The sequence below is a fragment of the Dasypus novemcinctus genome, chromosome 2 (assembly GCF_030445035.2).
Source record: "Dasypus novemcinctus isolate mDasNov1 chromosome 2, mDasNov1.1.hap2, whole genome shotgun sequence".
NCBI classification, from domain to species: Eukaryota; Metazoa; Chordata; class Mammalia; order Cingulata; family Dasypodidae; genus Dasypus; species Dasypus novemcinctus.
In genome coordinates this window covers 68,352,450-68,377,910 of record NC_080674.1, presented here as the reverse complement: position 1 = coordinate 68,377,910, position 25,461 = coordinate 68,352,450, and the positions used below count along the sequence as shown (strand labels likewise).

The 25,461-nt window shown below is 39.3% G+C and overlaps 1 protein-coding gene across 4 annotated transcripts in view; it reads right to left on the bottom strand.

Annotated features, from left to right (window-relative positions):
- The window catches only part of MAST4 (microtubule associated serine/threonine kinase family member 4), a 632,991-nt gene that overhangs the window by 480,981 nt on the left and 126,549 nt on the right, over window positions 1-25,461 (bottom strand). The window lies entirely within an intron of this gene.

Sequence of the window (25,461 nt, the reverse complement as noted above, 5' to 3'; positions counted from 1 at the left end):
TACTTTTTTGGTTGAAAACAGAAATTGGGGCAGATTCACCTGGTAGGACTGCAGAAAGTTGACATGAGGTACTGTACATCTAGACCTGGAAGGTCAGCCATGGCTAAAGAAGCATAAAGAACAAAAACATGGTGAAGTGAGAACTTGAATTATGGTGGTAAAAAAATAGAGGGAAAAAGTTGTAGAACAACAGGGCTTCCCAATGGGAAGAGAAAAATGGGTTCTCGGAACTCTCTTTTTTTTTTAAGATTTATTTTTTTATTTCTCTCCCTTCCCCCCCCCCCCCCAGTTGTGTGTTCTCTGTGTCCACTCACTGTATGTTCATCTGTGACTGCTTCTATCCTTATCAGCGGCACTGGGAATCTGTGTTTCTTTTTGTTGTATCATCTTGCTGTGTCAGCTCTCCATGTGTACGGCACCATTCTTGGGCAGGCTGCACTTTCTTTCATACTGGGCAGCTCTCCTTATGGGCGCACTCCTTGCACGTGGAGCTCCTCTAAATGGGGGACACCCCCCGTGGCACAGCACTCCTTGCACACATCAGCACTGCACGTGGGCCAGCTCCACACGGGTCAAGGAGACCTGGGGTTTGAACCGTGGACCTCCCATGTGGTAGGTGGACACCCTATCCATTGGGCCAAGTCCGCTTCCCCTCGCATCTCTTAAAACATTAAACATAAAAAAAAACTTTTTTACATCAACACTTTAAAGAGAAAGAAAGTATTAGAGTTCAAAAACAAAAGGGGCTTTAGAAACAAAATGACATAAATACCATAGAAAGAAAACTTAAAGATATATTTGTGGAAAAGAAAACAGAAGAAAGCTAATCAGCCACTCACAAACCAGACTAGTCCCAACTGAGCCACCTCTTTTCTGAATGAGCTAGAATGGGCCATAGCTAACCATCCAAATGGAAAAGGGGACAGCCCCAAGTCCCACAGTCTAGTACATCCAGACGCTAAGCATATGCAGATCTAGTACACACCCATTCAATGAATTAGACATTGACTACCTATGATGTATCAGGTACCAGAGGCAAAATGTTCATAAAACATAGTGCTTGCCCTGAAGGAATCACAGTCAAAAAAACAGCTTCCTAAATAAACACCTACAATACAAAGCAATAAGTGCTAGAATAGAGATGTGCATAAAGGGCTATAGGGTCACAGAAGACAAAGTGATTATCTGCGCCTGTGCCAGCAAAGGCTTCAAGAAGGAAGAGACAATGTAGGAAAAGCATTTCTATTAGAGGCCAGAGCATTTGCAAAGAGGGGGAGACTGAAAGTGTGTGGTGTGTAGAAGGAACGAGTAGTGGGGACAAAAACTGGTGAGGGAGCGAGACAGAGAGGGCTGAAGGAAGAAGGATAGAGGGAGTTCTGCTGGAAAGGATGTGGGGGACCAGTTTGCTAAAGGTCTGCTGTGCAGTATCTGCAAGGTCAAGCTTATCTCAAAGGCAGTACAGGAAACCAGTCATTTTAAAGCTGGAAATAGCACAAATTAGGCACATACTTTAGAGACAACACAAGCAATAGTCTAGAAGGTGGACTACACAAAGGGGAGATACCGGGAAAGAGGACAGCAAAGAAAGCTGTTGAGAAGAGCCTGAGTGAGGGCAGGGCAGCAGGAAAGGAGAAGAGATGACTAGCAGACAATTTTCAAAGTACAGTGACAAATCTTTGTGCCTGACTGGACAGAAGGTGAAGGAGCACACAAAGTAACAGATCATGATGGGATTCTTAAGGAGTACAGGGACAGGTTGGACTTGGAGAGGAAATGTAAGAAAATTGTTCTTAAACAAGTTGAATTGAGGTTGCCCCCAGGACACTCCAAAGGGTCAGTCAAAAATGAGAAGGAAATCTAGCTTAGGAAAGAAGAAAAGAAATCAAGCAGAAGCAATCAGTTTGGCAGTCAGCAATACAGAAATAAGGGAAATGAGAATATTGACTAAGAAGAGGCACCGATATTTAAGAAGAGGGGAGCAGACAGAAGATGAAAAGACTGCCTTTTCCTAATAAGAAAAGTTGGGAGAAACTGGACAGAATGGCTTCAAAGAGCAAGGTTAAATGCCATAGGGAAGCTGAGTGGAACAATAGTCACATTTTTTCTGTTTTTTAAAAAACATATTTTAGAAATGAGCAGATATAACCTAACCATGCAGTAACATAAGTGAAGGCTTTTAAGGAAGAAAAACTGATAGGTTGCTAGCTCGCTGGATGCTCTTGAACCAGGAATCAAAATCCCAAGAAAGGTGATGAAATTAAACTATCACGACACATTAACTGAAACACCTTGTTCTATATGCAAACGCTGACAGATATACCCCAGTGCCTCTGCAGATAACAGCTGCTGTGATCTTTGGATAGTGCTATGCTGCACTTGATGCTGCTTTATCATAAAGCATGTCATGATGAAAGTGAAGTGTTATTAGGCAACTGTGCATCTCTTTGGGAGCTCCAAAATGCTTCTAAACAACAATGACTCACCCGTGGCATATTCATAATGTTTTCCATAAATGAAAACATACAACTCAAGGAATATTCAGAGATGAGCTAATGCTTATTTTTAGTATAATAGGTGAAACAATTAGAGACACACTTGATCAAGCTCAAATACCTATTTATTTTTTAAAAGATTTATTTTTTTATTTATTCCCCCCCACCCCAGCAGTTGTCTGCTCTCTCTGTCCTTTCACTGTGTATTCTTCTATGACTACTTCTATCCTTATCAGCAGCACCGGTAATCTGTGTTTCTTTTTGTTGTGTAATCTTGTAGTGTCATCTCTCCGTGTGTGCAGCACCATTCCTGGGCAGGCTGAACTTTCTTTCGCACTGGGCGGCTCCTCTTACGGGGTGCACTCCTTGCACGTGGAGCTCCCCTACACAGGGACACCTCTGCATGGCACGGCACTCCTTGTGCATGCATCAGCACTGCATATGGGCCAGCTCCACACGGGTCAAGGAAGCCCTAGGTTTGAACCGTGGACCTCCCATGTGGTAGGTGGACGCCCTATCCATTGGGCCAAGTCCGCTTCCCTCAAATACCTATTTAGATGAGAATTTGATATTTGTTTCTATTGCCAAAGTCTAGAAGACCATGAAAGTCTACATCCTATTCTATTCCCAGTTTTGTTGTTGTTGTTACTTTCTAATATTTGTCTAAAAAATAATTTTTTCTCTTTTTTTTTTTTGGAGGTGGGTATACGTAGGTCCATAAAGTAAAATGGCATGTTGTTAGCCAATGTCTTCTTTCATGATAATTCAATTAAGCAGGGGAATAAAAAGCACAGCAGATAAGCATTAGGGATATATCTATTCATATGATGGCCAGCTTCCAAAATCTACATTTTACTCAGACATTTGGAAAGTTATTTGTAAAATTTAGGCAATCCTAATCTTAACTGATTAATGTGAGGAAAATGTTCTAGTTTAACTACTGTTCAGAATCCCTTTAAATTACCACTGATGGGCAATCCGTCATCAGCAAATATGCTCATGTCAAATGCCCTTATAATGAGCTATCACATTTTCAAACATTTTCCCCCATTACCTAACCAGGAGATTTACACAATGCTTACATTCTACAGAGAGGAAAGGAAATGAAATATTGGATCTTGGTTTAAATGAGCAAACCTCGTCCTGGAAAGGGAGGTGAGAATGTATAAATTGAGAAAGGAATTACCTATTCATCTTCATCAATAGTTGACACCATCATCATTTGGCCTCTAAAAAAAGGATGTTTTAATTTGCTGGGAAGAATACATCTCTTCAGGGAGGAGATCTGGGGATTTGACCATGAATAATAATGAAGTGAGCACAGTTTTCTTCGTATGTAAAATCCCCCTCTACTTTTCCATCTAAATGAGATTCTAAACGGCAGGTGGAGGTCAGGGAATTCCATTTATTTATTCAAGTCTGTGTAGAGGCATCCTTCATCCACATTAACCAGATCTACACTTCCTCTTACTCGAATTAACATTAAGACAAAAGCAAAACGGTTCAATATTCCCATTTGTACTGGCCAGGTTGTAGCAACAACCCCAGGTTCAGAGAACAGCTGCTGTTCAGGAGGCTACTCTGGGCTCTGCCGGGAAGGTTCCCCTTGCAGGAAATTCAGGCACCAACTGACAGAGTCCTCCCTTCATTGCCCATTCCTTTGGTAAACTGAAAACATCCTCTTGGCATCAGCAGCTTGCAATAAATCACTCAGGCTCATGCCAAAGCTTGAAACTCAGCATTTATTAATTTCAAGTAAGTTCTGATAATCATTATCAGTTATTGGACAACAAAAACATTTCTCTAAGCCCAGTATTTGTTCTTTGCACCTTAGGAAACTGAGAAAAAGTGACAATACACCTGAACTTTTGTGGCTTCCTAATCATAACTGCTTCCCATAGGGGGGGAAAAAAAACTAAAGGTCCCAAAACATTATGCAAGTCAGGTAGAGAAAATGTGAATCCCAGAGTAAAGGAGACTTAGAATGAGAGGTCCTCAATATGCAGCACTGAAGTGATATATAAATCAATAGAGAATGATTAAAACACTGCTCTATGAAGGGCCTGCATAGTTAATATACATTTCATTATGAAAAAAGAATGCTGTAGTCAGAGCAAATGCTTGTGCATGCAGTGTACCAGAAGCAAAATGCACACCAAACTGTTTAAACATATAGAATTTTAAGAAATAGAGCTAATCAACACCATCACTCCTTTTATTTCACTTAAACAAAGCTCCTTCAAATGTTTCATTGGAAACTTAAGTGTTCATGTTAGAACACACACACACATAAAAACACCTGGTTTCCAGTATACGCAATCATTTCATAGATACTCAGTATCAATAAAAAACCATACTATTATTAGATTGCAACACAAAATCCCTAACTAAATATCCCTAATTGTGAGATCACTGTAGTCACTGGCATAAAAACACACACTTAGCTTTCCTTTTAAATGGGTCAAGTAAGTGCTGTGCCACTCGCTTTCCATTCCAAACACCAACTTCAATAGCTGAATATTATGTGTTATTTCTTCAATTAACTTCACCAGAAACACAGAATGGGCTATGGTATCAAGAGAAACCCCGGTCAGCTGATTCCAAACCAAAGAACATTCAACAATAATTCCTCCCTCCTACTCGCTTAATTTAATCCTCTATTCACTACATTAGACCCAAATACATGGGAATGACCTCCAGGTATTACCTCTTCAGGAGGATATTTAGTACTTAAAGTCTTCATCACATTTTATTAAGCAGCATTTGCCATCCCCTTCCAAAAGAAAACCAGGTTCCTTCATTCTGTTTTCGGCATTTTACTCAACAGTAAAGTCAAAACTTGTCCCAGTAAAATCCTTCTTATGGAGGTGTCTTCCGTTTATTATCTCTTTTCGTCGACTACTACCAATGACTTCTTTAAGCAAAATTGCTCAAAGAACAATTCATTCTTTAACAGAAATCAATCTCGTGTGGCCATGACTTTCTTATCATTCATCAAAGAAAATTCATATTCAAAAAGTTAAGCTTAATCAACTGGAAAACTATGCAATGAACTAAAGCAAAGACAAAATATTCAAAATTAGATCTAATTATAGTTGTATTTCACACAAGGACGTAAATACAGCACTGTTTAACAAATTTTTTCACCCTAAGAAAATTCAGGTGTATTATTTCAAAGAACCAAGGTCCTTCAGGCTTCAGAACCATGGTTTGGATCCATCTCAACTTGGATGAATTTGGAATTTCTGTACTCTGCAAAAAAATTTAGCACAAAAATTCAAAAATTTTGAATTTTAGTTCATTCTATACATGAAACTCAGAGAGATTCTACATTTCTCCTAGGAATAATTTAGATGAGCAAAGTAGCCAGTAAATAATAATTTAGTTATAAGAATAAAAGAACAGCAGCACTTATTTCACATGTTTTCTGTGCTTCAGGCACTGTACTTTCTACCTGGTGTCTCATTTAATCCCCATGAAACAAGCAAACCAGGTAGGTGGTTTTATCCCCATTTGATAGCTGAAAAGCCTTAGACACTTGGTCAGAGAAAACCAGCAATGGATCTAATACATGGGCCCCACCCAGAGCCCTTGGGCAAATATCCATCTGCAAGGGATGATTTGTCATGGAGCTTCCCACAGGCAACTCAATAAAGAGCAATCTAAGTTAGTAATAAGAGTTTAACAGAGGTCCTTGATACTTGATAATCTTAAGCAACCTAGAGTAGTCAACTAGTTTTGGATAAAGAGGCTGTGGACTCTGACCTTTCTCCCAGCTCCCAAAAGCTGCAATTCTGTATTCTAATGAGGACAAAGATTTTAGCACCAAAGGGGGTAGGAAAAAGAAAGGTGAAATCCCCTCCCCTCTGTACCGCCCCCCCAGAAAAACACCCCATGTGGACATTTCTAACATAACTGAACACCCTCAGGCAGAGATACTTTATCTAGGCAATCAAATCAGTGAAGACCAATTACTGTCTGCAGCTCTTTACATGCCCTACGACCAGGAGGCCATGGGTTGGCTCAGCCAGCGGTCAGCACAATATTTATTCAAATTAATGCTTCTGTAGCACAGTGAACTTGAAAATAGTACTTTTTATTGACCCTCCCACTCTACCCCCCCTCCACCAAGTGGAAGTTATCTAGAGTCAAAGGCCACAAAAAACTCAGAGAGGGAGAAGTATCCTATCCAACTGAGGAAAATCCAGAGAAGCCTTAGCAGTCAGTGTTCCGATCCATGAGCAGACTCAATTAGTGAATCAAGACCTGCATTTTGAAGAAATTTAAAGCAAAAGAAATTTAACAGAGTGTGCAGCACATAGTAAGGTAAAATATGGTTTCATAAAACTTTGTTTCAGTAACATATTCTATAATCAGTTATGAATGTATGTACAGTTATGTGTACTGGGTCATTATATAAAATGTATTTCTTACCATCGGTTTAAAAAGTTACTTGGCTTCTCTCACCTTCAGCCCTCAGATGCAGCCACCATTGTCTGCCGAGTTTACTTCCTAAATATACCCTGATCCCCTCCCTATGCACACCATTTCCCTAGTTAAGATCAACATCTCTCAGGGGAACATTAGAACAGTCTCCAAACCAGTCTCTGTTATACTGTCATGTTCTCATTCAATCAGCCTCTAACACTCCACTAGAACAAGCTATTCAGAATGCAGATCTGACCCTGCCAATGCCCAACTTAAAACCCTTCAATGCATACAGAATCAATTCCAAGTTCCCTTAACATGGCATACAAGGTACTCCATAAACCAGCTCCAAGTAACTTCCAAGTTCATTTCCCACAACTCCAGCCTCAATCACTACTTGTCCATAGTAACATCCAAGCAGCTACAGTGTCCTGCATAACAGCCACTTCTCACCTTCATGCCTCTGTCCATACTATTCCTCAAGCTCTTGCTTTGAGACCCCTCAGAGGAGCTGTTTCCTTTTGAGAGTCTTCCCAGAACTCTGAATGAGATTAAGTAAATCTCTTCTGGACTCCCAGTATATCTTCTATCTCCTTCAGCTTGATCCTTTTTTCCATGAATATTAGATTATCTAGTACCTGTCCCTCTACTACACAAGGCAGCTTTTATTTACTTCCTCTAAGTCTTTACTCAAATGTCACCTTTTCAGGGAGATCTTCCTGCCTGCCCCAGCTACCTTAACCCTATCTAAAATCCCAATCTAACATCACCACCCTCACACCCTCCCAACTCCCTTCCCAGGTTTCTTTTTTTACCCTGTCACCACTATCTAAAATGCATATGTGTGTGTTGGAGGGGAGGGAGTGTGTACACACACATATACATAAAATGTTAGACGGTGTATGTATAAGCATATATATTTTTCATTTATTTATCTTGTTTATTGTCTGTCTCCATAACTAGGAATGCCAGTTCAATTTTTTGTTTTGTTTTGTTTTATTACTGCTGTATCCCAGTGCCTGCCACCTAGGAGGCATTCAATAAATGCTTAATTAATGAATGAGCAAATACCATCAAGAGCAAAGACTGCAACTAATTTACCTCTGAGTGCCCAGCAAATATCACAGTGTCTGTTGCATAGTTGGTCCACAAGAAATATTTGCATTTTAAAAATGAAAACCAGAAACTCTTATATGCCATGCTCTATTTTTTGCCCCAATATCTTCTCCTTTCAGTAAACACAAGGACAAGAGGACAAAAAGAAATATAAGTTAAACAGACCAGTCAGTTGACCCATAAGAAAGCAGAAATTTACCTGGGATATGAGCAGGAGGTCATCTCAGAAATTGTAAAGCATCTGGTTATCTTTTGGAAGTGAATACTAGAATACAATATTTCCTTACTTGGCATGAAGGCATAAAGGCTAAGAGCTTTTTTATTCTTTAAAAAGAAGCTGTGGGTTTACAGAACAAGCATGCATAAAATACAGAAATCCCATATACCACCCTATCATTAATACTATGCATTGATGTGGTATTATTTGTTACAATTAACAATAGCATATTTATATAACTGGTCTATTAACTCTAGTTCATAGGTCAACTTAGAAGAACTTTTAATATCCATCTTTTCATATTTGTTGCTAATAGAACCATTAAAGCTCTGAAGGCAGTTGAAGCAAATGAACCTCCAGCCATCTTATTCTTTTGGGGGAACAAGGCTTTTACTTGGTAGTAAGTCATAGGCACATCCAATATTTATAATCATTTTAAAAATCTTACTAAGAATGTAAGGAGAATAATAAAATATGTATATGTTCTTGAAGCCTAAAACGGAATCTCACACATATATTTTAGCAATTTCTCTTAAAACACAAATCTGTGAACTATACTTGAAACTGGAAAAGAATGTGAAGCCATTTTTAAAATTTCCCCTTTGAGCAAATAAAAGATTAACATAGTTATTCTAAAAGTAAGTATATCACTTTGTCCTTATGATATCAATTAAACAAAACTGGCAATAAATTAAACAAAACTGGCAGAAACTTTTTAGAAAATGAAACATTTAAAGAGAAACAAATAGGAATTATGGCCTACAAAGGTAACCTAATATTTGAAGACATTAACTAGTTAAATGCATTAAACAAAACTTCTTGAAAAGCTCACCACTATATATGACCTCACACTCTAGAACCATCTAGGATACAACTATCTGGTATAAGAGTTCTACATTTTATAATGCATAAATATACTATTTACCAAATTAGAGCATGAACGACCCAAAACCATAACTCATCACCAGCAGCCAGAATCCCACCTGGATAATTTACTGTGTTTTAGCATGTTGGAGTTTAAAACTTGCTCTAGTGATCTACTGGTTAAAGTGTACTGGGTTCAATATACAAAATTCTCCTGACCCCACCCAGTAGCTCTCTGTGCTCTACCAATTAGACATGAATTTTTAAATCGACAACTATTATAACTGAACTATTAAGAATCAAATATTATTATAAGTGTGATAAAAGGGAAAGAGAAAGGAGTGGCCTAGACCTGAGTTATTTCCTCTGCCAGGAAGAAAATGAATACTTTGCTTAGTAAGATGAGCCAATGTGGAATCACCATGTTTGCTTGGAAATAAAATAAGAATAATTCCACTGGAAGTGACAATTTTATATCCTTGAGCCAAATTTTCAAAATACCTTCCTTGGTTCCCTTCAGCCCACCATCCCCAGAAATATCCTAGCCTATCCACGTATTTGGCAAAGGGAGAGAGAAAGGGAAGTGTGCCAGTGATTGCTTAGGGAAGAATGTGCCCGTTGTAAATTTCACCATCACCAAATGTTCCTTCTAAAGTATTTCTGTTTTTAAAAAAGGAGATAAACTAAGAAAAGACAGATCCATAAATCATAAGATGGCATTTTAATTAAAATATGATGTACTTTTAAGTAACATGACCTTTCCTCTTCAATGACCCAGTTAAGTGAGAAAGATACTATATTATAATCTTTGATTTAAAAAGTAAAAAGGAAACAATTAATCCAAGATAATTGAAAAGCACTTAAGTATTATCTCCAAAGATTGCCATTTTCCTGGATTAGCATAGTAGACACAGAGAAAGCTCAACTTTTTCATAAGGGAACAAGCATTTTTCCTTTCTTTTTTTTTTTAAATCTTTCTTTAATTTATCAAATTCTTTACATTTCCATGTGATATAAAAAATGAAAAATTAACATGTTTCTTATCATTAAGGTTTTAAGTCATCATTAAAAATTCTAGAAAGAAATTCTACGACAGAGCAAAGTTAGCAGTGTAACTAACCCTCCTCTTAGCAACTCCAATCTGCAGGACTTCCATTTCTATAGCAGTAAAACTTGGTTCTGGGCTGTTCTTCAGGCCACTTGGTAAATCAGGTTTAATAGGACCACGAGAGTCAACATTTCTAAAATAGATTTCATTGTGTTTAAGAAGAATCATTAGAATAACCAGTAGAAAAAAGAATCATTTAGGACTTAGAAATCATCAGCCAAGATCCTGAACATAGACTATCCAGAACTCACATCTTAAAATAGATTTCTGACTTAAAATGGTGTCTATAAGCCCTGGTGCTTCTTCTCCCGACTTCTCACTAAAATACACTCAAAGATGTAAAAAGCAGGGACTACTCATATTACCACCAAAAACCAAGCCTACAAATAAATAAATAAACAAACTACTGCCAGAATCTGGAAAAGAAAAACAACTTTAATTATAAGGCAGAAATCTACCTCTGCTTTTGCTCACAGAACACCGTGACTTCACTTTATTAATAGATTTTATTTAAAAGGGTGGTAAGTTGCTTCATAATTCTTCTAGCACCTCTCGACTCAGAAACATCCCTTTTCAACTAAAATACCTGTCCTATTCTCTCCTCGGACACTGATCTGGGACGTAAGGAGAGCACTGCGCCCAGAACCTCTCCCTCGCTACCACAACTATGAATGCCTCCCCCAACCAGTCATCTCTCTCCACGCAGAGAGACCACAAATCCCAGAAAACTATTTAGAAACTAACGACAATGAGAATGCCAAACATCAAAATTTATGGGCTGCAGCCAATATTTCTCACAGCAGAAATCATAGCCTCAGCCACTCACTCATTTGACAAGTATTTACTGTGCTTCCTCTATGTGCCAGGCACTGGTCTGCAGGGCTGGACACATTAGTAAGCAACAAAGATAAAGATCCCTGTACTCCTGGAATTCACATTCCAATAGAGGAGAGACAGACAACAAGCAACAACTACCATAAATTATATAACTTGGTACACAAAAGTGCTATGTAAAAAAACAAAACCAAACAAACAAAAAACCAATCAATTAGACCAGGTAAATGGGATTGGGAATTGAGGGGAGTGGTTTTCATTTTAAATAGGGTAGACAGTGTAAGCCTCAATATGAAGATAACATTTGGTGAAGACTTAAAGGAGTTGAGGGAACTGGCCTCCTGCATGTATAGGGGAAGAACTTCTGGATAGAGGAAAGAGCTACAGCCGAGGCCCAGAAACAACAGCATGTCTGGCACAGCTCAAGAGTAAGTAGACCACATAGCTGGAATGGAATGAATGAGGGGACAAACAGGAGTTTGTACGGTCTGAGAAGTTGTAGAGGTTAAAGCATGTGTAGAGACTTTGGTTTTTACTCTGATTGCAATGTGAAACAATTGCACTTTTGAGTTAAAGAGTGTACTGATGTGGTGGATGTTTGGAAAGGTTCTCTTTGGCTGCTCTGTTGAGTATAGACAGTGGCCAGGTGAGGGTGGGGAGTGATGGAAGCGGAGAGTCCATTTAGGAGACTATAGCTGTATTTGAGGTGAGAAGCACTGGTGACTCACACTAGTGTAGTAGCAATAGAGAAGGTGAGAAGAGACTATATATATATGAAGTTAGACCCAAGAGAATTGTCCAGTGACCTGGAGATGGAGCATGAGAGGATAAAAAAAATCAAGGATGATTCCAAAGTGTCCTGAGCAACTGGAAAGATACAGTGGTCATTAACAAAGATGGAACAGACTAGTAGAGCAGGACTGGGAAGCAGCTGAGTTCAGTCTGTCACATTAAGTTGGAGATACCTATTGTCATCCAAGCAGAGAGACTGAATAGGCAGCTGGATATACTAGGCTGGAATTTTGGGGAAAGGTCTTGGCAGAAGGTAAAAATCTGGGACCATGTGTAAATAGGTGGTATTTAAAGCCATGGCACTAGTGGAGATCACAAAGGGAAAATAAAAATAGACAAGAGAAGAGGATTGAAACTATACTCTGGGATACTTCAAACTGAAGAAGTCAGGGAGAGAAGAGGAACCAGCATAGGAGAGTGAGAAGCAGCAACCAAGAATCTGGAGTATCCTAGAGGCCAAATGATGACTATATGTCATCATATAAGAAAAGAAAGATGGAGGATCAACTGTGTCGGGTAAGATGACATCTGGGAATTGACCATGGGAGTTCACTGACCAGTGAAGGTCATTAATGGCTTCAACAAGAGAAGTCACTATGGAATGCAGGAATGAAAGCCTTCTAGGGGATCAAGAGAGAATAGAAGGAGATGAAGTTGGTAAATTAAGTAGAAATAACTCTTCAGAAGAGTCTGATAGCACAGTGGAACAATGAAATTGCACATGTGGTAGGAAACTGCAGGCAAGAGAAGGTCTATAACAGCATGTTTGCATGTGGACAGGAATGATCCAGGAGAGAGAAATTTTGATGATGTAAAAGAAGGGGAAGAATTGCCAGTGATTTCTTTTGATTAGGTGAGAGAAGCTAAGACCAATGTATAAGTGGAGGGACTATCTTTAGACAGGAGCATGGATACCTATGGCAACAAGCAGGAAGAGAGAAAAGTTGAGTGGAGAAGCTGACAGTGGAGAAATGAGGTTGAGGCTCTGTTATGACTTTCATTTCTCTTAGCAAGACAGAAATCAAGTTGATCAGCTAAGAGTGAAGATAGAGGGAGAGATGTCTAAAGTTTTAGGAGAGAAGAAGATGAGAAAAAGTCACCTAAAAAGGGGGTTTTCATGAATAAACAAAAAAACAAAACACGCTATTATTTAACTCAACAAAACAAAACATATATACACATACACATAACCAGATAAATCTAAAGGGAACAAAAGAAAAAATCATTAAAAAAGATAAAAGCAGAAATTAAAGTATTAAAATATGAACAATAGAACAGCTGGTTCTTTGAAAAGATCAATAAAATATACAAACCTCCTGCAAAACTCATCAAGAGAGAGAAAATTACACATCATCAGAAATAAGAAAATGAATATAGCCAAAGAGACAAATGAGATTTAATTCTATAAGGTAATATATACAATTTTAAGCCGAAAATTATGAAAACCTGAAAAGGATGATTCCTGGAAAAATATACATTTTCAAAATAGAAGCAAACTTCTCAACAACTCAAACAAATTTGACAATGATTTTAGAGGGGAGCACTATCAAACCTTTAAGAAGCACACCATTTTTATGTTATTTAAAGTGTTACACGGTATAGAAGGAAAAGGAAAGTTTGCCATTTCATTTTATAACGTCATCATAGAGACAACAAGCAAGATGGCGGCAGAGTAAGGCGTTCCTCGAGTCAGATCATGCTACCCGGCAGTTAGTAATCACCCAGATTACTAAAGCACCTGTCTGGGAAGGAAAGGAGGCCAGAAGAGCATCCTGCAACATCCTCAAAAGAATGGAAGGAGGAGACAGCCCATCTGCAGAGAAGATTTATGAGTAGGGTCCTGCGCACTGTGGAGGCCAGTGCCCACGCATAAGCTGCCTCGGGAGTGATTCCGTGGCTGGAGTTAGAAGCTCCACTTCCAAAAAACAGGGAAGGAAGAGACATTTGGCCACTGATTTCAGCTACTGATTAGTAAATCCAGCTGGCTAAAGTATTACCCTAAGAATAGCTAACGCCTGAACCTGTTAAAGTTGGAAAAAGGATGGTAGCCACCATTTTGATTCCACCCCCAGCATGAGGGGAAACCAGACTGACTGAAAATCACAGTGATGGTAGAAACTGGTTTCTTTCACCCAGATTAGCCTGCAGCTATAGCCTAGGCTTCAGCCCAGCTCTAGCAGGAAGGAAGATGGCAGACCCTACATCAGCATCTCCGGGTACTGCAGGTACATTTGGCTGGCACAGACTGAATAACTGGAAGTCTATCAGGGCAACTGCGGTCATTTTGAACCTACAAGGCATAGATTGCTACCCACACCTAAGCTCCACCCCCAAGCAGGGGTGAAAGGGGTGTGAAGCTTCATCAGTCTCTCTGGGCAATGACAGCCTTAGCCTGCAAGACTTAGATTATTACACAGGGTTGTGGCTCTGTCCCCACCCCTGGCGAAAGAGAAAGTTGGGAGGTGCTTCATCAGTCCCTGGGGAATGAAGGCAGCTTGAGCCTCCATAGCTTATAGCACTGACTATGTCCTTGGCTCCTGCTACACAACCAGCAAGGGAGAAAGGGCAAGAAAACCCTAAATTAAAGAGAGAAACTGCACGCAGAATACCAGATGCCAAGACACCAACAAAAAATTGTAATCCACACCAAGAAACAGGAAGATATGGCCCAATTAAAGGAACAAGATAAGCCTCCAGATGACATAAAGGAGTTGAGACAACTAATCATAGCTGTTCAAACAAATCTCCTTAATAAATTCAATGAGATGGCTAAAGAGATTAAGGCTATTAAGACATTGGGTGGGCACAAAGAAATACTTGAAAGCACATATAGAAAAATAGCAGATCTTATGGGAATGAAAGGTGCAATAAATGAAAATAAAAATACACAGGAATCATATAATAGCAGATTTGAGGAGCCAGAAGAAAGGACTGGTGAGCTTGAAGAAATGGGCTCTGAACGTGAAAATATAAAAGAACAGATGAAGAAAAGAATGGAAAAAATTGAGCAGGGTCTCAGGGAACAAAATGACAGCAAGAGATGTACAAAGGTACATGTCCTGTGTGTTCCAGAAGGAGAAAAGAAGGGAAAGGGGCAGAAGGAATATCTGAAGAAATAATGGTAGAATATTTCCCAACCCTATTGAAGGACATATATACCTGTGTTCAAGAAGCACATCATACTCCCTTCTGAAAAAATCCAAAAAGACCAACTCCAAGACACATATTATTCAGATGTAAGATGCCAAAGACAAAAAGAGAACTCTGAGAGCAGCAAGAGAAAAGCAATGCAAAACATATAAGGGATACCCAATTAGATTAAGTGCCAATTTCTCATGAGAAACCAGAGAGGCAAGAAGACAGTGGTATATTTAAGATACTTCAAGAGAAAAACTTTCAGCCAAGAATCTTATATCCAGCAAGAAGGTCTTTCAAAATGAGGGTGAGTTTAGAATATTCACAGATAAACAGAAACAGAGAATTTGTAACCAAGAGAATGGCTCTGCAGAAAATACCAAAGAGTGTGCTACAGCCTGCAAAGACAAGACAGGAGAAAGAGGCCTGGAAGAGATTCTAGAAATGAAGATTATATCAATAAAAGTAAATAAAAGTGTCAAGAGTAGTAAAAATAAAATATGACAGATAAAACCCAAATATTCAGGAATAAACTTAGTCATAGATGTAAGGCACTAGTATTCAGAAAACTGCAACTCATTGTTAAATCACAAAAGACCTAAATAATTGGAGGAACATTCCATGCTCACAAATTAGAAGACTAATTATCATTAATATGTCAATTCTACTCAAATTGATATACAGATTCAACACATTCCCAATAAAAAATCCACCAGCGTTTTTTTAAATAAATGGAAAACATGACTGGCAAATTTATTTGGAAGGATAAAGAGTCCTGAATAGCCAGAAACATCTTAAAAAGGAAAAGCAAAGTTGGAAGACTCCCATTTCTGGACTTTAAATCATATTACCTAGCTACAGTGGTAAAAACAGCATGGTACTGGCATAAAGACAGAACATAGACCAACAGAACCAAACTGATGGTTCAAAAACAGATCCTCACATCTATGGTCAAGTGATTTTTTTTACTAGGCTGTCAAACCCACCCAGTTCGGGCAAAACTGTCCATTCAACAAATGGTGCTGAAAGAACTGTATATCCATAGCCAAAAGAAGGAAAGAGAATCCCTATCTCACACCTTACACAAAAGAACCATAAAGCTTCTAGAAAAAAATATAGGAAAATATCCTCAAGACCTGGTGGCAGGTGGTAGATTCTTAAATGAGATAAGAGGAGGACTGAGAAGGACTATTGATATTTAATATATGTAGAAATTTTAATTAGCTTTACTGTAAAAGTGTGGTAATGTACAGTGTTGATGGTAACACATTATAGTGAGTAAGAGCTGGTTTATAAATAGGAATATGGCTGAAAATGTTACTCTAGGGATGTAAATCCCAATTATCAGAAACCTAAAGAATAACCAAGGGACTGAAGTCCCTTGATTTTTCCATTTCCCAGAAGTGGATGAGAATTGCGGTTGATGGTACAGTTCAGGTGTCGTTGGTGAGCTAGAGCAGATGTACATTACTATTGCAGGGTGGTGGGAATGTGCAGAAGCATGGGAAAAATACAACTGGAGTGATCTATGGATTGTGATTAACAGTAATAATGTAATATTCATGCATCAATGCCAAAGATGTACTATATTGATAATGGGGAGTATGGAAAAAGTGTGCCAAATGTATGCTGTGGACCTGGTAAGAATCTGATATCTCATAATCTGTAATAAATGTTCCATCACGATGTGGTATGTTGATTGAGGGGTATTGTTTGGGAATTCCGCCCATGTGCATGATTGTTTTCTAAGTTTATAACTTCTGTCATAAAAACATATTGAAAAAATAACAACAGGGTGGGTTGGGGGAAAAATACACCAAATGTAAGATAAGGACTATAGTTAGTAGTAAGATTTTGACAATATCCTTTCATAATTTGTAACAAATATCTCACAACAATGCAAGATGTTGGTGGTGGGTAGACGTATGGGAAGCCTGTATGATATTATGCATGTTTGCTTTATAAGTTCACAATTTTTACTATACACGTATTGTTTATGTATGTTCATGTGTAAATTATATAAAAATAAGATAATAATAGGTTGGGTTGGGGGAAAAACACTTTGGTTAGCAGTAATATTTTGAGGGTGCTCTTTAATCATTAAAAAATGTTTTACAACAATGCAAGATATTGGTGGTAGGGTGAAGTATGAGAGCCCTGTAGGATGTTACTTATGTTTGTTTTGTAAGTCCACAACTATTACTATACACTCATTGTTTTTTTTTTCCTTCCCCTCCCTTTCCCCTCCCCCACCCAGCTGGGTTTTTTTGTTGTCTGTGTCCATTCACTGTGTGATCTTCTATATCTATTTCTTTTTGTCTTCTCATCTTTCTCCTCTAGGATTCACTGGGATTTGATCCTGCGGACTTCTGATATGGAGAGAGGTTCCCTGTCAATTGTGCCACCTCAGTTCCTGGTCTCTGCTGTGCTTCACCTTGACTCTTCCCTATGTCTCTTTTTGTTGTGTTATCATCTTGCTGTGTGACCCACTTGCACGGGTACTGACTCACCATGCGGGCACTGAGCTTGCCACACAGGCACTGGCTCACTACGTGAGCACTGGCTTGTCGCGCGGGCACTCAGCTGACCATGCGGGCACTGGCTCACCACCCAGGCACGTTTTCTCTTCTTCTTTTTCAACAGGAGGCCCCAGGGATCAAACTCAGGTCCTCCCATATGGTAGGTGGAGGCCTTATCACTTGAGCCACATCTGCTTCCCTATATACTTATTGTTTATGTTTAAGTATGAATGATATATTTCAATAAATTTTTTAAAAACCACAACAAGCAAACCAACCTTGAACATTATATGTCTATATTTTATTATAAAGTGGCCTTTTGGAAGGAGTCATGTATTTGTTTGTAGTTGTACTACCTCTAAAATTAATAAAATTTTTAAAAAGTCAGCATAACCTCAATGCCAACACTTCAAAATACAGTACAAGAAATATAAATCTATCTTTATAATGCAAGAATCCTAAAGCTACTATCAAATCACATACATCACATATAGCTATAATGTGATCATATTGATAGATGCCAAAACTGCATTTGGGGGAAAAAAAAGTCATTCCTGATAAAAAATTTTAGTAAACTCATATTAAGCAATATCTATCTATCACTAACCAACATCTGTGATCCTAATTCATAGTGAACTAACAAAGGCCTTCCTACTAGCCTCAGAAACACATAAGTGCTCAGTGAATGCTAGCTGCCATATAATTACTACTATTTTTACATTAAAACAAGATATCTGTTCCTATTACTAAAACTTAACATCTCTATAAAGGTAAATCTTCCTTGTCCTCAAGGGAAGTGTTGACTCTGCACAATGATAGAAAAAGCCTGAGCATTAATTCAAAAATAGGTTGATCACAAAAATTTCTGAAACATAAAATGAAAGAGACATAACACAAACATAATACAAAAGAAAAAAAGGTCGATCTTAATTGTATTTTAACAATGGAGTAGATCCTGGTGTTTTTCCAAATCTCAATGAGTTAAGAAAAGCATATCTGTAAAGCACCCACCAGTGAAGCTAGAATATATTTTTTTATTTTAGTTTGTAAACAATTTAGGATAACGTATAACACATTAAACATTTGGTCTTAATGTTTATTCAGCTGATAGTTTACAACACATAAGAAGAAAATAAAATTTTAAACACTCTTGGTTTGTGTTTCCAGGTTTATTTCACTGATTTCCCATTGGGAAAAAGGCTCATTAGGAGGTACATTAGTTGATTTGTATTGCCTCCAAAAATAATTAGTTACATCCTTACTTGCAACTCTTTTAGGTGTAAGAAGGCTTTTTTAAAAATCTCCAAGCAAAAGGAAGTATCCAAGATGGGGCCTTCATGGTCGTGGTTAGTCCTGGAGTAAGGTGACCCAGGGCCATCCAATGTTCTTGGATTCTTATGCTCCCAAAGGAAAAATGCATCTAGTTCTCTTATGTAATTCAAAGATGTGCTCTCTCTCGTCCAGGGAACTCAGGAAATCAAGATTTCTTAGGAAATGCCAGGACATAACCCAATTTGGTGTTAAAGAACAAGAGATAAGAAGGGGTTCAGAGTCTAGACAGTGAAGCACATGAATATACAAAGGAATCACTAAGAACAACACAAGGCCACTCTCTCAAAATGCAAAACTTTATTGAAGAACCTGCCTATAAGGTAGGGAAGCAGCATGGAAGAGAAGTTAAATGGCATTTATAGTAACTAGGAGGCAACAGGACCTAAAATGCTACATACAGATGTGGAGGAAGATTAAAGAAGGATAAGAAAATGTTACAGTTACAGGGTACAATCCAAATAAACTGTAGGAAATTATGAATTGGTGAAAATTTCCAAAGGTTGAAATTTCTTGAGCCAATTAAGGTGTATTATTTTGAAGCACATACAATAATCTTATAGCAGATGTATTTGAGGTTGTTCACCAAACCCTCGGCCTCCTGTCTGAAAACTGCCATGTTTGGCTGACCTAGCAACAATGCTTGCACTACTTGACCTTGACAGACCTCAGTAGACCTGAGGCAGACGCCTCCACAAACTAAGCCAATCACACTCACTCACTTGCCACCCTATACTGGGCACTGGAACTGGTCCCAGGCCTTCATGGAGCTCACAGGTTCAGTAAACACCAAGAGCCTTCACTAAGAAAAGCCCCTACTAAACCAAGAAAATTACCAGCACTTGGAAGAGGACATGTGTTTGATTTAATGAGCAAGAGGTCATTATAACTTAACTTACATTTAAAGGAAGGCTCTAAAGGATGCTTTTAAAAAATATCTTCGAAATGGTGGGCCTGTAGTGAGCCTCAAAAGATATGTTCATGTTCTAACTCCTGATATCTGTAAACGGGACCTGACTGGGAAATAGGGTTCATATGCACGTAATCAAGTTAAGATACTAGAGCAAGCCCTAAATCCAATGACTGGCCTCTGTAAGGGAAAGAGAGAGAGATTCAGACACAGAGACACATAAACACACAGGGAAGATGTCCATGTCAAGATGGACACAGAGATTATGTTCCACAAATCAAGGCATACCCGAAGCTGGGAGAGATGTAAGGAACAGATTCCCCTCTCTCTGTGAGCCCCCAGAAGGAATCAACCCTGCCAACACTTTGATTTTGGACTTCTGGGCTCCTAAACTGTGAGAGAATAAATTTCTGTTGTTTTAAACCATCCAGTTTGTGGTAATTTGTTATGGCAGCCCTAGGAAACTCCTTTCATTTTGCTGATGCTTTATTTTCTTAACCAAGCTAACAAAACTCTGGTTTTAAATATATATTCTGTCTCTGTGTCTGTCTCACAGCATATAAACTTCCATAGATATTGAAAAGAGTCTTTGAAAGGAGGACAGTTTTAAAAGCTCACAGAATGTGAGCCTGTGTGCGGTGGCCAACAGCAACAAAGCACCGTCACAAGCTGAAACGAAGTCCCTCGCATCCCAGCTTGAGGCCCGAGATGGAGGAAGACTAACAGCTGTGTGGAGGTGGTGGGAACCAGACCTAAACCCAGAGACCAGGTTACCCCCTTCCTTCCTTCCTTCAGTTAGCAGGGCTGTACCCAACTAGGAATGAGGGAAACAACAAATACGCGAGGACTATCCAAACAATAAAGGGAAGAGATCATCATCTAGATACCTTTATAAATATGAACATAAAGATTAGATGCAGCCTCTACAACACAAAACTGAAGGCAAAATGGGGAGGAAAAAACCACCTTCACACTGAAATGCTAAGAAGAATTTTCCTAACATGGAGATCTATTAAATGCCTAGCAACCTCCCCAGGGAAATAGCAAAGTCACTCAGAGTGGAGACAGAAATTCATTTCTGAAAGCCTCTTTTCCAACTTGGGAAATTTAACTGTATGCCTTTGTAATCCCAAGAGATGGCATGGCTGAGACTGCTCGGGGTGCAACGACATGTTAAAATTAATACATCTGGGGAAACGGACTTTGGCCCAGTGGTTAGGGCGTCCATCTACCATATGGGAGGTCCGCGGTTCAAAGCCCGGGCCTCCTTGACCCGTGTGGAGCTGGCCATGCGCAGCGCTGATGCGCGCAAGGAGTGCCGTGCCACGCAAGGGTGTCCCCCGCGTGGGGGAGCCCCACGCGCAAGGAGTGCGCCCGTGAGGAAAGCCGCCCAGCGTGAAAAGAAAGTGCAGCCTGCCCAGGAATGGCGCCGCCCACACTTCCCGTGCCGCTGACAACAACAGAGGCGGACAAAGAAACAAGACGCAGCGAGTGGACACCAAGAACAGACAACCAGGGGAGGGGGGGGAATTAAATAAATAAATAGATCTTAAAAAAAAAAAAAAATTAATACATCGGATATACTACTCACCCTCAATTTGCAGGAAAGAGTCAAAACTAAAAGCGCCAGAAGGGTTTTTTCTTATAGAAAAGTGCATAAGCAGCAGCTTATAGTATCATAAATATCTACTTTCAAAATGTTGAAATTAGTGGACCTGGGTATCTGGTTTTGGTGCAAGGAGGGTAGGGGAGAGGGGTACATTGGAGTTCTCTATATGGGGCTTGTACAACTGTCCTGTAAGTTTGAAAGCATTTCAAAATAAAAAGTTTTTTTAAAAATTCACTTTGTCCTTTGCCTAGATAAGGATTCAAAGAAGAAATTTTTTAAAGGTCTTAGAAAAAGGCCCTGATTTGTTTGTTTTTTCAGGGAGGGAAAAGTTGACAGTCTTTCTATCTTACTAGCAGCATTTTTACCAGAAATGAATCCTTCCTCGCCATGCTCCAAACATCAGAATATAGAGTAGCCTCCTCCATCACTGGCTAAGCAGTCCTGGTCCCATCCTGGTCCTCACCCTCCAGGCCTCAGCTTAGGGCCAAGCCCAAGCTCCTCCAGGAAACTGCCCTCTTCAGGGACCAACGCCACCACGGAACGAAACCTTCGCTTCCCTGTACCGTGGTGCTCCACACCCAGCATTAGAATGGTCAGACTGAGCTCCTGGAGGGGAGAACTGTGTCCTCCTCATCTGAGTACTGGGAGGCACACACTTGTTGAATGAATGTGGACTTATTTGGAACTGAGTCAAAACTGAAGGGAAAGATAAAACAGATCAAGGTAGCATCAGCTCTCATCATGGACTCTACTATACTGACTAAAGTGGTCACGGTGATGGACCAGAAAAACAGAACAAGGATGTGAGGAACCCTACTTGTCAAGGTCAAGTTCCTTGGAGAAGTAGTCTTCAAGTACTTTTGCTTCCAAAGTCATCTAAAGAATTCTGGAAAACTATGTACTCCCAACACATTTCAAAGTTGACATCTAAAATTGCTCATCCTAAATTTAAAAGGAGGCATTGAATATAATTTCTGACATTTTGTAAATATTGACATTTTAAAGTGAAACTGCTTTTATTCAGGCTTTTAAACCTATCCATCACAATCTAAATACCATAGTGATACGATATCATGATCCATATGAAAAATACATGAATAACCTTTTCTTTTGCTCTCATATTTTTTTTCCTTAAATTGGTATTTCTATTCCATTTCCCCCCCAGAAATTTATACTAATATAATGTTTTTATGTTTTAAAGTTTTTTTATTGATCACACTACCATACTTGACAAAACAAAAATAATTATAAAAAGTAAAATTTATTTTTATTTCCTGTGACCAAATGGTTCTAATTATTACACATTTCATCTGGATTCAATTATTTCATTACAACTATTAGAATGCACTTAACAAAACAAATGTATAATTTTATAATTATTAAAATAAGCTAAATAAAGTAGGCATAAAAGGAAAATTTTATTGAGATGGATGGGGGTGGTTTATTTTTGCCAATTGGTTTATATACCCATGAATGATTTTTTTAAATGGCTAGAATAAAAAATATTCCTACAGCAATTCTATTTCAATTTTTGTATTAGAAATATAAAGTAAAAAAACTTATTCACGTAAATAAGTTGATAGGAATGGGAGAAATTTTGTTATAGCAATGGCACTCCTCCTGTGATTCATGCCCAAAAAAATCTAGATAGTGAAATGTAACATTATACGATAATCAATCTACCCTGACAACTTGAGTTATTTTCAATTTTGTTTAAAACATTTGGAAGCCACTTGATGTACAAAAGGATTAATTCCAAGGTTATTAGGTTCATTCTCTTTCTCAATACCACACTGACATTCCAGTTGCCTATTTGTTTGCCACCATGGGGGCAGAAGAGGAGTTACTTGCTGTGGACAATAGACCTTGATACCCTTATTTTGGAAAGGGAGAGAAAGGAGATAAAGCCCAGGCAACCCATTAGTACAGGTGAGATCTGGGACAGATCATCTGAGGAGAGGGCGCATAGGGAAGCTGAAGTTCTGAAATGGCTTCCTTAAAACTTTCCATGGGTCCATCACACCTTGGAAAGTCTCCATGTACCCTCCCCAGGGTAATACACATCCCAGTTTGCCAACCTCGAGGGCCAGGGTTCCTGAGACCTGGCCTTATATGGAAAAAGCAGATTCAAACACCAGCTGAAGGAAAGAACACAAAATAGAGAAGCCAACCCTTCAGCAGAACAGAGGACAAAACTAGCCCAGCAGGGAGGCACAAAGCACAGCAGACAACTGAGAGTGCTCCTCCAGTGACCAGACCTGAGCAGGTCTCCAACTGGGTGTGCAGCAAAGCAAGAAAAGATGAAATAGCTAGAACAGAAGGAGAAATAGCAGAAAGTGTAGGGCATTATATTTAAAAACCAGATTTCAGAGAACGCAGAGGGCAAGTAAAAATCTGTTTTCAGTGAAGAAATGCAGTTTACCAGCAGAAGGCAATACCCCCAGCCTGGACAAACTCAGGACAAAGGGGAAAGCAGTGCAGAAGAAGAGAGGGGGGAGACAATGGTGCTAACACCCGTGCTGCAGGATTAACCCAGGCCTTAGCTAGGCACTGGCCCACCAACAGAGCTGCCTTCCACACTCTCTTCTTAAAGGAAAGCAACGTTCTTCTCAATTTTTGGTTCTTTAAATCCAGAGAATTCCATTCTTGTGTTTTGAAAGGAGAAAACACCAGAACCTGGGTATGCTGTTCCAATTACTGGCTCACATGCTGGCACGTGGTCACTGCCTATATACCAAGGGCTTCCCAAGTCAGGGGGATACTGGTCTGAGAGCAGCAAAGGACCTGCTGTGTGCACCCTTGGGTGACTCAGGTCTCCCACTTGCATGCCCAGGCAGTCAAGAAGGCCTGGATTGCTCAGGAAAAACCAGCTGTGTGGCCAGGGAGAGGCAGCCTAGCACAGGAATTGAGAACATGGCTCAGGAGCCAGAGTGCTCGAACCTCGCTCTTGCACGTACCAGCTAGTCATCTCAAATAAGGCACTGTGTCTCAGCATTTCCATCTGTGATATGGGGATAACAAAAGCACCCTCTTCATGGGATTATAAGGATTAAAAAAATTAATAAAGCCCTCATAAGAATATAGGCCACAAATGGAAATCATCACCAAGACAGAGAAGCAGGCCACAGCAAGAAGGAAGTGACTTAAGAGGCAAATGGTCCAGGCCCCACCCCAAGACAATGAATCTAAAACTCAGATCACTAGCTGGGAAGAGATAGATACTGACTACTAATCCCAAAAAAAAAGGCATTGCAACAGATCTCCAACTGGGTCATTTCTTCTATGATTACGAAAAATCTGCAATAAGTAAAGCACAAACTAAAACACAAAAAAAGGGATTTAATGAAGATCTTGACCCAATTGAAGAAATGCAAAAGAAATGGAGAAAGGAAGCAATTAACCCAAGATTTAATAGCATAAAACACTGAGTAATTTATTCCATATCCTATCTATTTGGATACTCTTTATGTCCCAAGGCAGGGGGATGATGTAATTATGGGGAGAATGCTCCAAGGCATACATTGGGTATTTTAAGTTCCAAACTAAATTTTAGCCACCAAGGGTGCTTCTTGTACTCATATTCCACAGTTCCATCATTCCCATCACTGACAAAATCTTGTCTTTCTCCATTAGACCAATATGAGCAGGGCATTAATTTATAAACCAGGAAAGACCTATAAATGTAGGAGAACTGGTACCTTTAGGGTGGGCCATTTGCTCCAGAGCTGGGCCCTGTCCTTAGTGATGGACCAAGGAGAGCCAGGATGCAAACCAGATAAGAAGGAAAAAGGCAGACCAAGAGAGAGGAGAAATGAGAAGCTGAGTGCTCCCTCTGTTCCAGGTTAGTCTAAAGAGGTAAAAAGCTGGGGCTGGGAACCTGTATATGGAGAGGTTAATTACACTAACACTGTCCCTGGTTAGTAGAAATTATATTTTATACCAGATCTTTTTTTTTAAAACTATGTTTTCATTTCTTTTCTTTTTTTTTTTAACATTTTTGTTTTCATTTCATTTTAATCATCAGATGTAAATGACTCATAAAATAAATCCCTCTTGGGAAGCAATGCCTGGGAGCAATCCCAGAGCTTGGAGGTTCTTGCTGGGTGAG